This window comes from Lissotriton vulgaris, chromosome 8 (genome assembly GCF_964263255.1).
Source record: "Lissotriton vulgaris chromosome 8, aLisVul1.2, whole genome shotgun sequence".
NCBI lineage: Eukaryota > Metazoa > Chordata > Amphibia > Caudata > Salamandridae > Lissotriton > Lissotriton vulgaris.
The window spans coordinates 1,530,670,697-1,530,679,905 of NC_141696.1; the positions used below are offsets into that span (position 1 = coordinate 1,530,670,697).

At 38.2% G+C, this 9,209-nt stretch overlaps 4 non-coding genes across 4 annotated transcripts; all 4 read right to left on the reverse strand.

The window, feature by feature from the left end:
* Positions 1-1,573: 1,573 nt before the first annotated feature.
* Positions 1,574-1,646, reverse strand: TRNAC-GCA (transfer RNA cysteine (anticodon GCA)). Its single transcript has one exon. It is a non-coding gene; the product is annotated as a tRNA-Cys (tRNA).
* Positions 1,647-4,483: 2,837 nt separating this feature from the next.
* TRNAF-GAA (transfer RNA phenylalanine (anticodon GAA)) lies at positions 4,484-4,556 on the reverse strand. Its single transcript has one exon. It is a non-coding gene; the product is annotated as a tRNA-Phe (tRNA).
* A 1,673-nt stretch (positions 4,557-6,229) lies between these two features.
* TRNAF-GAA (transfer RNA phenylalanine (anticodon GAA)) lies at positions 6,230-6,302 on the reverse strand. Its single transcript has one exon. It is a non-coding gene; the product is annotated as a tRNA-Phe (tRNA).
* Positions 6,303-9,136: 2,834 nt separating this feature from the next.
* On the reverse strand, positions 9,137-9,209 carry TRNAF-GAA (transfer RNA phenylalanine (anticodon GAA)). The gene has a single exon. It is a non-coding gene; the product is annotated as a tRNA-Phe (tRNA).

Here is a 9,209-nt window from a genome sequence, read left to right on the forward strand (position 1 = left end):
ATAGATGCAGGACCTGGATTTTTAACCTCACATGGTAGAGATATGTTTTAAGGAGTCCTGTATCATTCCGCAATTAACTGGTGCAATGGGTAAATAGCATTTTTTGGATCCAGGTTAGGTAGTTGTTTTTTTAACTCTGAATGGACTAGCACTATATTACCCAGATATATTTGGCATGAGTAGGTAAGCAATGTCATCTGACTACTGACATCTGTGTTCAAGGGGAAGTGGAAGGTAATGCAGACAAGAGTTTACTTTACAAAAAAGCATGAAATGGGAAATATTCATTGTCAAACCTGAAGGTAAGAGAGGTGGAAGCAAGTTTAGAAGGAGGACATAAAGCAAAGTCTATGTTAAAATGATTGTGTTGTAGATCAGTTGGAAAAAATTTAATGAATAGAGAAAAAGAACTACAGCTGATCCCAAGACCTATTTTGTTAGAAGCAAGGAACCTCTCAACTGTGCCGAAACCCGTGATTGAACCAGGGACCTTTAGATCTTCAGTCTAACGCTCGCCCAACTGAGCTATTTCGGCCTGCTTAGAGCTGTGGTCTTCATACTTTAATTTAAACCATTTAACAAAATAGATGCAGGACCTGGATTTTTAACCTCATATGGTAGGTTATGTTTTAAGGAGTCCTGTATCATTCCCCAGTTAACTGGTGCAATGGGTAAATAGCATTTTTGGGATCCAGGTTAGGTAGTTGTTTTTTTAACTCTGAATGGACTAGCACTATATTACCCAGATATATTTGGCATGAGTAGGTAAGCAATGTCATCTGACTACTGACATCTGTGTTCAAGGGGAAGTGGAATGTGATGCAGACAAGAGTTTACTTTACAATAAAGGACGAAATGGAAAACATTCATAGTCAAACCTGAAGGCAAGATAGGTGGAAGAAAGTTTAAAAGGAGGACAGAAAGCAAAGTCTATGTTGAATTGATCATTTTGTAGATCAGTTGATAAAAATGTTGATAGAGAAAAAAGTACTACAGCTGATTCCAAGACCTATTTTGTTAGAAGCAAGGAACCTCTCAACTGTGCCGAAACCCGGTATTGAACCAGGGACCTTTAGATCTTCAGTCTAACGCTCTCCCAACTGAGCTATTTCAGCCTTCTGATAGCTGTGGTCTTCATACTTTAATTTAAACCATTTAACAAAATAGATGCAGGACCTGGATTTTTAACCTCATATGGTGAGATATGTTTTAAGGAGTCCTATATCATTCCGCAATTAACTGGTGCAATGGGTAAATAGCATTTTTGGGATCCAGATATATTTGGCATGAGTAGGTAAGCAATGTCATCTGACTACTGACATCTGTATTCAAGGGGAGGTGGAAGGTAATGCAGACAAGAGTTTACTTTACAAAAAAGCATGAAATGGGAAATATTCATTGTCAAACCTGAAGGTAAGAGAGGTGGAAGCAAGTTTAGAAGGAGGTCATAAAGCAAAGTCTATGTTAAATTGATTGTGTTGTAGATCAGTTGGAAAAAATGTGATGAATAGAGAAAAAGTACTACAGCTGATTCTAAGACCTATTTTGTTAGAAGCAAGGAACCTCTCAACTGTGCCGAAACCCGGGATTGAACCAGGGACCGTTAGATCTGCAGTCTAACGCTGTCCCAACTGAGCTATTTCGGCCTGCTTATAGCTGTGGTCTTCATACTTTAATTTAAACCATTTAACAAAATAGATGCAGGACCTGGATTTTTAACCTCATATGGTAGAGATATGTTTTAAGGAGACCTGTATCATTCCGCAATTAACTGGTGCAATGGGTAAATAGCATTTTTTGGATCCAGGTTAGGTAGTTGTTTTTTTAACTCTGAATGGACTAGCACTATATTACCCAGATATATTTGGCATGAGTAGGTAAGCAATGTCATCTGACTACTGACATCTGTGTTCAAGGGGAAGTGGAAGGTAATGCAGACAAGAGTTTACTTTACAAAAAAGCATGAAATGGGAAATATTCATTGTCAAACCTGAAGGTAAGAGAGGTGGAAGCAAGTTTAGAAGGAGGACATAAAGCAAAGTCTATGTTAAATTGATTGTGTTGTAGATCAGTTGGAAAAAATTTGATGAATAGAGAAAAAGAACTACAGCTGATCCCAAGACCTATTTTGTTAGAAGCAAGGAACCTCTCAACTGTGCCGAAACCCGGGATTGAACCAGGGACCTTTAGATCTTCAGTCTAACGCTCGGCCAACTGAGCTATTTCGGCCTTCTGATAGCTGGGGTCTTCATACTTTAATTTGAACCATTTAACAAAATAGATGCAGGACCTGGATTTTTAACCTCATATGGTAGAGATATGTTTTAAGGAGTCCTGTATCATTCCCCAGTTAACTGGTGCAATGGGTAAATAGCATTTTTGGGATCCGGGTTAGGTAGTTGTTTTTTTAACTCTGAATGGACTAGCACTATATTACCCAGATATATTTGGCATGAGTAGGTAAGCAATGTCATCTGACTACTGACATCTGTGTTCAAGGGGAAGTGGAATGTGATGCAGACAAGAGTTTACTTTACAAAAAAGGACAAAATGGAAAACATTCATAGTCAAACCTGAAGGCAAGATAGGTGGAAGAAAGTTTAAAAGGAGGACAGAAAGCAAAGTCTATGTTGAATTGATCATTTTGTAGATCAGTTGATAAAAATGTTGATAGAGAAAAGAGTACTACAGCTGATTGCAAGACCTATTTTGTTAGAAGCAAGGAACCTCTCAACTGTGCCGAAACCCGGGATTGAACCAGGGACCTTTAGATCTTCAGTCTAACGCTCTCCCAGCTTAGCTATTTTGGCCTGCTTATAGCTGTGGTCTTCATACTTTAATTTAAACCATTTAACAAAATAGATGCAGGACCTGGATTTTTAACCTCATATGGTGAGATATGTTTTAAGGAGTCCTGTATCATTCCGCAATTAACTGGTGCAATGGGTAAATAGCATTTTTGGGATCCAGGTTAGGTAGTTGTTTTTTTAACTCTGAATGGACTAGCACTATATTACCCAAATATATTTGGCATGAGTAGGTAAGCAATGTCATCTGACTACTGACATCTGTGTTCAAGGGGAAGTGGAAGGTAATGCAGACAAGAGTTTACTTTACAAAAAAGCATGAAATGGGAAATATTCATTGTCAAACCTGAAGGTAAGAGAGGTGGAAGCAAGTTTAGAAGGAGTACATAAAGCAAAGTCTATGTTAAATTGATTGTGTTGTAGATCAGTTGGAAAAAATTTGATGAATAGAGAAAAAGTACTACAGCTGATTCCAAGACCTATTTTGTTAGAAGCAAGGAACCTCTCAACTGTGCCGAAACCCGGGATTGAATCAGGGCCCTTTAGATTTTCAGTCTAACGCTCTCCCAACTGAGCTATTTCAGCCTGCTTATAGCTGTGGTCTTCATACTTTAATTTAAACCATTTAACAAAATAGATGCAGGACCTGGATTTTTAACCTCATATGGTAGAGATATGTTTTAAGGAGTCCTGTATCATTCCCCAGTTAACTGGTGCAATGGGTAAATAGCATTTTTGGGATCCAGGTTAGGTAGTTGTTTTTTTAACTCGAAATGGACTAGCACTATATTACCTAGATATATTTGGCATGAGTAGGTAAGCAATGTCATCTGACTACTGACATCTGTGTTCAAGGGGAAGTGGAATGTGATGCAGACAAGAGTTTACTTTACAAAAAAGGACGAAATGGGAAACATTCATTGTCAAACCTGAAGGCAAGATAGGTGGAAGAAAGTTTAAAAGGAGGACAGAAAGCAAAGTCTATAATGAATTGATCATTTTGTAGATTAGTTGATAAAAATGTGGATAGAGAAAAAAGTACTACAGCTGATTCCAAGACCTATTTTGTTAGAAGCAAGGAACCTCTGAACTGTGCCGAAACCCAGGATTGAACCAGGGACCTTTAGATCTTCAGTCTAACGCTCTCCCAACTGAGCTATTGCGGCCTGCTTATAGCTGTGGTCTTCATACTTTAATTTAAACCATTTAACAAAATAGATGCAGGACCTGGATTTTTAACCTCATATGGTAGAGATATGTTTTAAGGAGTCCTGTATCATTCCGCAATTAACTGGTGCAATGGGCAAATAGCAGTTTTGGGATCCAGGTTAGGTAGTTGTTTTTTTAACTCTGAATGGACTAGCACTATATTACCCAGATATATTTGGCATGAGTAGGTAAGCAATGTCATCTGACTACTGACATCTGTATTCAAGGGGAGGTGGAAGGTAATGCAGACAAGAGTTTACTTTACAAAAAAGCATGAAATGGGAAATATTCATTGTCAAACCTGAAGGTAAGAGAGGTGGAAGCAAGTTTAGAAGGAGGACATAAAGCAAAGTCTATGTTAAATTGATTGTGTTGTAGATCAGTTGGAAAAAATTTGATGAATAGAGAAAAAGTACTACAGCTGATTCCAAGACCTATTTTGTTAGAAGCAAGGAACCTCTCAACTGTGCCGAAACCCGGGATTGAACCAGGGACCTTTAGATCTTCAGTCTAACGCTCTCCCAACTGAGCTATTTCGGCCTGCTTATAGCTGGGGTCTTCATACTTTAATTTAAACGATTTAACAAAATAGATGCAGGACCTGGATTTTTACCCTCATATGGTAGAGATATGTTTTAAGGAGTCCTGTATAATTCCCCAGTTAACTGGTGCAATGGGTAAATAGCATTTTTGGGATCCAGGTTAGGTAGTTGTTTTTTTAACTCTGAATGGACTAGCACTATATTACCTAGATATATTTGGCATGAGTAGGTAAGCAATGTCATCTGACTACTGACATCTGTGTTCAAGGGGAAGTGGAATGTGATGCAGACAAGAGTTTACTTTACAAAAAAGGACGAAATGGGAAACATTCATTGTCAAACCTGAAGGCAAGATAGGTGGAAGAAAGTTTAAAAGGAGGACAGAAAGCAAAGTCTATGTTGAATTGATCATTTTGTAGATCAGTTGATAAAAATGTTGATATAGAAAAAAGTACTACAGCTGATTCCAAGACCTATTTTGTTAGAAGCAAAGAACCTCTCAACTGTGCCGAAACCCGGGATGGAACCAGGGACCTTTAGATCTTCAGTCTAACGCTCTCCCAACTGAGCTATTGCGGCCTGCTTATAGCTGTGGTCTTCATACTTTAATTTAAACTATTTAACAAAATAGATGCAGGACCTGGATTTTTAACCTCATATGGTAGAGATATGTTTTAAGGAGTCCTGTATCATTCCGCAATTAACTGGTGCAATGGGCAAATAGCAGTTTTGGGATCCAGGTTAGGTAGTTGTTTTTTTAACTCTGAATGGACTAGCACTATATTACCCAGATATATTTGGCATGAGTAGGTAAGCAATGTCATCTGACTACTGACATCTGTATTCAAGGGGAGGTGGAAGGTAATGCAGACAAGAGTTTACTTTACCAAAAAGCATGAAATGGGAAATATTCATTGTCAAACCTGAAGGTAAGAGAGGTGGAAGCAAGTTTAGAAGGAGGACATAAAGCAAAGTCTATGTTAAATTGATTGTGTTGTAGATCAGTTGGAAAAAATTTGATGAATAGAGAAAAAGTACTACAGCTGATTCCAAGACCTATTTTGTTAGAAGCAAGGAACCTCTCAACTGTGCCGAAACCCAGGATTGAACCAGGGACCTTTAGATCTTCAGTCTAACGCTCTCCCAACTGAGCTATTTCGGCCTGCTTATAGCTGTGGTCTTCATACTTTAATTTAAACCATTTAACAAAATAGATGCAGGACCTGGATTTTTAACCTCATATGGTAGAGATATGTTTTAAGGAGTCCTGTATCATTCCGCAATTAACTGGTAAGATGGGTAAATAGCATTTTTTGGATCCAGGTTAGGTAGTTGTTTTTTTAACTCTGAATGGACTAGCACTATATTACCCAGATATATTTGGCATGAGTAGGTAAGCAATGTCATCTGACTACTGACATCTGTGTTCAAGGGGAAGTGGAAGGTAATGCAGACAAGAGTTTACTTTACAAAAAAGCATGAATGGGAAATATTCATTGTCAAACCTGAAGGTAAGAGAGGTGGAAGCAAGTTTAGAAGGAGTACATAAAGCAAAGTCTATGTTAAATTGATTGTGTTGTAGATCAGTTGGAAAAAATTTGATGAATAGAGAAAAAGTACTACAGCTGATTCCAAGACCTATTTTGTTAGAAGCAAGGAACCTCTCAACTGTGCCGAAACCCGGGATTGAACCAGGGACCTTTAGATCTTCAGTCTAACGCTCTCCCAACTGAGCTATTTCGGCCTTCTGATAGCTGGGTTCTTCATACTTTAATTTGAACCATTTAACAAAATAGATGCAGGACCTGGATTTTTAACCTCATATGGTAGAGATATGTTTTAAGGAGTCCTGTATCATTCCCCAGTTAACTGGTGCAATGGGTAAATAGCATTTTTGGGATCCAGGTTAGGTAGTTGTTTTTTTAACTCTGAATGGACTAGCACTATATTACCCAGATATATTTGGCATGAGTAGGTAATCAATGTCATCTGACTACTGACATCTGTGTTCAAGGGGAAGTGGAATGTGATGCAGACAAGAGTTTACTTTACAAAAAAGGACGAAATGGAAAACATTCATAGTCAAACCTGAAGGCAAGATAGGTGGAAGAAAGTTTAAAAGGAGGACAGAAAGCAAAGTCTATGTTGAATTGATCATTTTGTAGATCAGTTGATAAAAATGTTAATAGAGAAAAAAGTACTACAGCTGATTCCAAGACCTATTTGTTAGAAGCAAGGAGCCTCTCAACTGTGCCGAATCCCGGGATTGAACCAGGGACCTTTAGATCTTCAGTCTAACGCTCTCCCAACTGAGCTATTTCGGCCTTCTGATAGCTGGGGTCTTCATACTTTAATTTGAACCATTTACCAAAATAGATGCAGGACCTGGATTTTTAACCTCATATGGTAGAGATATGTTTTAAGGAGTCCTGTATCATTCCCCAGTTAACTGGTGCAATGGGTAAATAGCATTTTTGGGATCCAGGTTAGGTAGTTGTTTTTTTAACTCTGAATGGACAAGCACTATATTACCCAGATATATTTGGCATGAGTAGGTAAGCAATGTCATCTGACTACTGACATCTGTGTTCAAGGGGAAGTGGAATGTGATGCAGACAAGAGTTTACTTTACAAAAAAGGACAAAATGGAAAACATTCATAGTCAAACCTGAAGGCAAGATAGGTGGAAGAAAGTTTAAAAGGAGTACAGAAAGCAAAGTCTATGTTGAATCGATCATTTTGTAGATCAGTTGATAAAAATGTTGATAGAGATAAGCGTACTACAGCTGATTCCAAGACCTATTTTGTTAGAAGCAAGGAACCTCTCAACTGTGCCGAAACCCAGGATTGAACCAGGGACCTTTAGATCTTCAGTCTAACGCTCTCCCAGCTTAGCTATTTTGGCCTGCTTATAGCTGTGGTCTTCATACTTTAATTTAAACCATTTAACAAAATAGATGCAGGACCTGGATTTTTAACCTCATATGGTGAGATATGTTTTAAGGAGTCCTGTATCATTCCGCAATTAACTGGTGCAATGGGTAAATAGCATTTTTGGGATCCAGGTTAGGTAGTTGTTTTTTTAACTCTGAATGGACTAGCACTATATTACCCAGATATATTTGGCATGAGTAGGTAAGCAATGTCATCTGACTACGGACATCTGTGTTCAAGGGGAAGTGGAAGGTAATGCAGACAAGAGTTTACTTTACAAAAAAGCATGAAATGGGAAATATTCATTGTCAAACCTGAAGGTAAGAGAGGTGGAAGCAAGTTTAGAAGGAGTACATAAAGCAAAGTCTATGTTAAATTGATTGTGTTGTAGATCAGTTGGAAAAAATTTGATGAATAGAGAAAAAGTACTACAGCTGATTCCAAGACCTATTTTGTTAGAAGCAAGGAACCTCTCAACTGTGCCGAAACCCGGGATTGAATCAGGGCCCTTTAGATTTTCAGTCTAACGCTCTCCCAACTGAGCTATTTCGGCCTGCTTATAGCTGTGGTCTTCATACTTTAATTTAAACCATTTAACAAAATAGATGCAGGACCTGGATTTTTAACCTCATATGGTAGAGATATGTTTTAAGGAGTCCTGTATCATTCCCCAGTTAACTGGTGCAATGGGTAAATAGCATTTTTGGGATCCAGGTTAGGTAGTTGTTTTTTTAACTCGAAATGGGCTAGCACTATATTACCTAGATATATTTGGCATGAGTAGGTAAGCAATGTCATCTGACTACTGACATCTGTGTTCAAGGGGAAGTGGAATGTGATGCAGACAAGAGTTTACTTTACAAAAAAGGACGAAATGGGAAACATTCATTGTCAAACCTGAAGGCAAGATAGGTGGAAGAAAGTTTAAAAGGAGGACAGAAAGCAAAGTCTATGTTGAATTGATCATTTTGTAGATCAGTTGATAAAAATGTTGATAGAGAAAAAAGTACTACAGCTGATTCCAAGACCTATTTTGTTAGAAGCAAGGAACCTCTCAACTGTGCCGAAACCCGGGATTGAACCAGGGACCTTTAGATCTTCAGTCTAACGCTCTCCCAACTGAGCTATTGCGGCCTGCTTATATCTGTGGTCTTCATACTTTAATTTAAACCATTTAACAAAATAGATGCAGGACCTGGATTTTTAACCTCATATGGTAGAGATATGTTTTAAGGAGTCCTGTATTATTCCGCAATTAACTGGTGCAATGGGCAAATAGCAGTTTTGGGATCCAGGTTAGGTAGTTGTTTTTTTAACTCTGAATGGACTAGCACTATATTACCCAGATATATTTGGCATGAGTAGGTAAGCAATGTCATCTGACTACTGACATCTGTATTCAAGGGGAGGTGGAAGGTAATGCAGACAAGAGTTTACTTTACAAAAAAGCATGAAATGGGAAATATTCATTGTCAAACCTGAAGGTAAGAGAGGTGGAAGCAAGTTTAGAAGGAGGACATAAAGCAAAGTCTATGTTAAATTGATTGTGTTGTAGATCAGTTGGAAAAAATTTGATGAATAGAGAAAAAGTACTACAGCTGATTCCAAGACCTATTTTGTTAGAAGCAAGGAACCTCTCAACTGTGCCGAAACCCGGGATTGAACCAGGGACCTTTAGATCTTCAGTCTAACGCTCTCCCAACTGAGCTATTTCGGC